Source organism: Magnolia sinica, chromosome 12 (genome assembly GCF_029962835.1).
Source record: "Magnolia sinica isolate HGM2019 chromosome 12, MsV1, whole genome shotgun sequence".
In the NCBI taxonomy this organism is placed as follows: domain Eukaryota; kingdom Viridiplantae; phylum Streptophyta; class Magnoliopsida; order Magnoliales; family Magnoliaceae; genus Magnolia; species Magnolia sinica.
In genome coordinates, this window is record NC_080584.1 from 47,448,673 (window position 1) to 47,454,672 (window position 6,000).

The window sequence follows — 6,000 nt, forward strand, 5'->3', positions numbered from 1 at the left end:
GAATGTGGGATCAAGGTTGAGCCAATCCAATTGTCAGATTTCAAGGCATGATATCTTGCTCTCTTACATTCGTTGCTTTTTTAGGCAATCCTTAGACATATGCTTTGTGGCTTGTTAGGTTCCTTGGATGTTATCATGTTAGCAACATAAGACCACCTACTCCTTGTTTTTTTAATTTCATATTAAATAAAGTATGCCTTAATACAAGCTTATGTGAGTAGTGCGTCTTTATTGCTATAGCCAAGTACAGCTCCCTAGTTAGCTTTAGATCTTGTTCATAACTAACTAGATAATAATACCATTCTTGAATCCCCTAAAATCTCACATTTCCTATAAAATAGAGATCGTAGAGGAGGTTGCTTAACCCTTTCCTTCTCCATCACCGAGGTCTCTTACTCTTGGAATCTCTAATCATAGACCACTTGCAGGAGTTAGTTCATTGTAGAGAGTCTTCAAACACCTTTTGTTTCTACAATTTTGTAGGGTCTAGTTGACTGTGAAATTATGAGTAAATTGGCTAGTGGCAACTCCAAACCAAATGCACCATATTCCCAAGTTAATACAATGACCCACTTACAAACATACATAAAAGAGAGAGCCTTAAGGAGGGCCATGGGTGCACTGCATTCGCAATCTCCTTTCTTTTATTTATATCTCCTTTCATGGTTGCATAACGGCAACAACAACCATGACCACAACTATTGAGAACTACCTTCACATCAGCTGTCATCGTTGTTATTAACTTTACTCCTATCACGCCCCAAACTTGAGAACCGGGCTCACAAAATTTTCAGCCGTCGAATCCGGTGCAGATAGCCTCCGTAGTACCCCATTTTTGGCTCTCAACTCCTATACGCCAAGTTTCGATCCTAGGATCCTACAATGAGGATTTTTAGATTGAATTTTTTATTTTTTATTTATAAATGAGCATATCCACAAATGTACCCAAGTCACTAAACATTATAACCATATATCCATTAATAAAATATTTGAATACAATGTTGGAAAAGAAATACAAGATATAACCAAAACTCAAAAGATCAAGCTTATGCTCTAGGGTCAATGTTGCTAATACACCCTAAAATCACCTATAGCATAAACAAATGCGCATAAGTTTCCTACGAAGCTCAGTAGAGTATATGTGTGTGCGTGCATAATGCATATGACAATAACACATATATTAGAGTATGTGGAAGATGATAGATGACTAAGCTGCTAAGTCTATGAGTGTTATTAGCCATACCAAGGATATGTAATACAAGGCCTATGTGGCCAAATGCCATATGCTAGAGATGCAATGCAATCATGCTGATCCTTAACTAGTCCACATATCAGAACAATTTGTCATTAGAAACATCACCGAGGTCTAGTACACACCAACACTGGCTACTGCTCCATCGTGCGCATGATCAAGTGAGTAGAAGAGACCTCACTATCCGCTTCATCAGTGGTATGCCAATGCTCACCCGACTCATTGATAGCAGACCCATTTGACGAGTTGGTTAGACTTGACTTAGCTTACAGCCCCTTACCCTCGGGCGGATAAAGTCACACCATTTTCAACATACTACGACATGGTGGGAGACGCAACCTACTGGTACTTGGCACTCAGACGCTCATATTATCCACTCGGTCTCAACATTGAAGCATCCTACTAGTACCATAAGCATTTAAGGACTTTCACTCATGGACATCCATAGTGCCTAAGTGCTAGAATAGATATTTTCAGTATTCAATCCGACCATCCACAATATGCTTATGGAGGCCATAACTGTAAGTGTTATGGTCTCATGCTCCTTTGGTTGTCAAATTCTGTTGTGTCAAAACCTCTATATGTGTCTTGTGTAGTTTGTTGTTATATGAATGTTCAAGACACTACATCAATGCTTCAAGTCAAGTACGGTGATCTACTTCAAGAAATACAAGGTCATGTACTTGGTCCTCTTCTGTAAGCTTCAATATTCAGAACTACATCGATAAGAAGAGTGCTTGTTCAAGTCTAAAGAAGATGTGTAACTCAAAATGAAGTACAACCTAAGAAGACAAATCCAAGCTTTAGAAGATCTCAAGATCAAGCTACATCAAGTAAAGATCTCAAGCTTCATAAGGTTCAAAGGTCAACCATCTTCTGATTGAATGAAGTTTCAATGTTCATACTTCATGTCCCAGGTATGATAGACCTTAGTTTAACCTTAGAGTAGGCCAATTTGTATACATCATTCAAGTTGAATCTTTTTATATAATTTTGGTCTGTTTTAAGACTAGTACTGGACCTTGTTCGACTAGTTCTAACACTGGTTCGACCAGTCCAAGAAATTCCATGACCAGTCCTAAGTTGTTGCAATTTTTTAAAATTTTTTTGTTATGCTACGACCTGTCCTGAGACTTGGTCGACTGGTCGTGTGAACAGTGCACGACTCATCCCACAACCAGTCCTTGTTCTACGACTCGAACTACAGCAACCAATCCTGATTTCCTATGACTAGTCCTGGGTCTGCTACGACCGATCGTGGGTGGCCTAAGACCAGTCGTGGACATCCTAAGACTAGTTGTAGAACGGTTTTTTTAGATAGCGCTCAAAATTTCAAAATGCCGTTGGTTCTACAACCAGTCGAAGTGTTTTCAAGACCAGTCATAGACGAGGTTTTTGCATCTATAAATAAAGCACAAATTTCAGAGATTGATAACTCAATTCAAGAAAATTCAACGCTTTACTCTGAGATAAGTTTGTGTTCATTTTAAGCTACTTTGTGCATATTTAATATTCTTTTTTTGTTAGCTTATGCATTTGATTTTGTTTCTACATTCCAATCTAATTTGAAAGAGGAATTTTTGTATTTCATCTTCTTGTAATCAAAATCAAATAAAGCTAAGCCCAACTAGTTTAATTTAAAATCAATTAGAACTTAGAACCATTTTAAAGTGAGTATTAGACATTGAGTCTACTCCAATTGGTTCTTCTGGGCTGCTTCAAAGAAAAGGAGAAATCTAGGTATTTTACATTATCGTAATTTACATTCTTTTTGGTTTCTTTTGAGATTCGCCAAAAAAATCTCATTGTACTGGTTATCTGAGGAAAGCCAGAAAACTCAGAAAGAGAGGTTTCTGAATTGTGTAAGCCCGTTTAAAAGACACAATTGTGAAGGTTTTAGGTGAACCTCTAAAACCTATTTTGATAGTGAATGCTGATATCCCCTGTGTGAGGATATTAGGAGTAGAGTAGCTGTGTGGCTGTTGTTTAACAGTTGGTGTACACACAGGCGAACCACTATAATTTCTTGTGTCATGTGATTTGAATGTTTGTTTAATTTCTATATCTTTTATCATTCAGATTTAGGGGATGTATGTGTAGATGTGAATGTTGTAATATTTACATTTCAAGCATTGTGGGAATGTTATATGTAAGACCCGTATCCTAGTCCGTACTGTTTCGTCGACTCCTGCGATCCTTCCTGTCGATTTTCAGCAATCCGCGACCTGTAATCGATGTTTGCACGTAACCCTAAGTCGTATCCTGTAGATTTGAGTCGGCTTAATTTGAGATTTGTACCACTGCAACCGCACCGTCGCCGAGGTTCCGATGCTACGTCTTGCGCACCGATTCGATACCCTGGCCAAGAGACGTGGGCCGGCGTTTATTTTGAAGAAAATACCGCGCGTTTGCAATCCCAAGATAATCCCTACAACATGTCCCATCCATTAATCAATCAATCAATCACCTCATGTCAAGTACAAGAGCACCCATACTTCCTTTCTCCACAAGTCAAGCAACCACAAAGTCAACTAACCTCTCATCTCACCCATCACTCACCTTACATCACCCATCACTCTCTCTCCCTTACAACCCTCTCTCTCTCATTTCTCAACACATTTTCCAAGCTAGCAAGAGTGGTGGGCGTCCATGCATTCTAAGGAGAGAAGGTGAGATGTGTGTGGTCCACTTTCCATTACAAGATCTCTCATCCTAGCCATTTAAACCTTATCACCCTCCATCAAAGATAAGCACAATGAGATCGGCTTTCCAACGGACCAAGAAGATCGAACGGTGGGTGCTTATTAGACTAGATTTTTCATATTTTGATGATGGACCAAGTGAGGCCTACCGATCGATGGTATGAATCTCACTTTGGACCCTATGTGTGGCCAATGACCCACCTTGATTATCATGATCATTCCATGATGGGGCCATTCTCCATGGACCCCATCATGATGTTTATTTTTCCTTACATGGATAGGGCTATCTAGACCTTGCATTCCGGTGGAGAAAGGATCTCCACCGTTGATTTTGATTGGTGGGCCCACATGTATTGGGACCCACTTGATGTATGTTGTGAGGTATGGAAGGGAGGGCCCATAGTGTCGGGGTCCCTCTATCGCACGTGTCTCCTTCTTTCTCCCTCTCCCCATCTCTTTCATTTTTTATTATTGTTGTGTGTGATGGTGTAGTTGTGTGGCCCACCCAGATGGACCCCACCATGAAGCATGTATTTGATCCAAGCCATTTGTAGGTGGGGCTGGAGCATGTGTTTTACCAGGCCTAATTGCCGATTGAGTGACGCATATTGTGAATGTATGAGGCCCGTCGTGATGTATGTATTGCATACACACTATCCATTTGGTGGGGTCCATCTTGTAGGCCCACCATGTTGTATATGTCCTATATTCATGATGTCCATTTATTCTGGACCGTATGAGCTATTCCATTAGGCCCATTGTGATGCATTCGAGGCCCATTGTTACGGCCCATTTGATATACATATGACCGATGTGATGTGGCCTACCTTGATGTGTATAGGGCCCATTGATGAGGCCTGACGTAATGTATTTGGGGCCCATGGGTTGAGGCCCATTGTGATGTATTAGGGCCCGTGGGCTGAGGCCCATTGTGATGCATTTAGAGCTCATGGGTAGAGGCCCATTGTGATGTACTAGGGCATGTGGGCTAAGGCCCATTGTGATGCATTTGGAGCTCATGGGTAGAGGCCCATTGTGATGTATTAGGGCCAGTGGGTTGAGGCCCATTGTGATGCATTTGGAGCTCATGGGTAGAGGCCCATTGTGATGTATTAGGGCTTGTAGGCTGAGGCCCATTGTGATGCATTTGGAGCTCATGGGTAGAGGCCCATTGTGATATATTAGGGCCCGTGGGTTGAGGCCCATTGTGATGCATTTGGAGCTCATGGGTAGAGGCCCATTGTGCTGTATTAGGGCCCGTGGGTTGAGGCCCATTGTGATGCATTTGGAGCTCATGGGTAGAGGCCCATTATAATATACTTCCGGCCCATTTGGCAAGGCCCATTGTGATGTATTCAAGGCCCATGGTTGAGGCCCAATGCAATGTATGTATGGCCCGTTAAGTTGTGTTTAAATCTCTTGTACAGGCCGTGCCTTGGTAGCAATGTTGGTTGACGTCCACATTGTGAGAATAATGTTGGTTAAATGTCTGCATTATAACTCTCCCTAGAGCCCATTGATAGGCCCATGCTTGTTGTGTGTAGGCCGTCTAAGCCCATCTTCGTTGTGAGGATAGTTCATTACTTTATAACATGCTTAGTATAATTTCACGATTCATGTCCATATGCATCATATGTATGCCTGATATGAGGAATGTTTTATCATAACATACATCATTGGGCAGACGGGACTCCTTATGAGACGGAGTGCCCACATTATCATATCGTACACGCAGGAGTACTGCATGACTGGATAGTGTTACTCATGTATTTCGCATATATGTGACTTAATCATTGTACACCCTAGCGACATCAGGGCCGTGGCCTCCACAGACACATCGTGGATGGCCAAATGGGACACCAGAAATGCTTGGTTCTAGATGTCCTTGGGTGAAAATCCTAGAACCTCCTTGGTACCAGGAGATGCTCCAACATCTAGACCGAGTGGAATATGAGCGTCGATGCCTATACCATGAGGTTGTGTCTCCCACTGTGTCGTGGTCGGTTGGAAGGGGGTGTGGCTTTATTTGCTCAAGTGAGGGGGCTA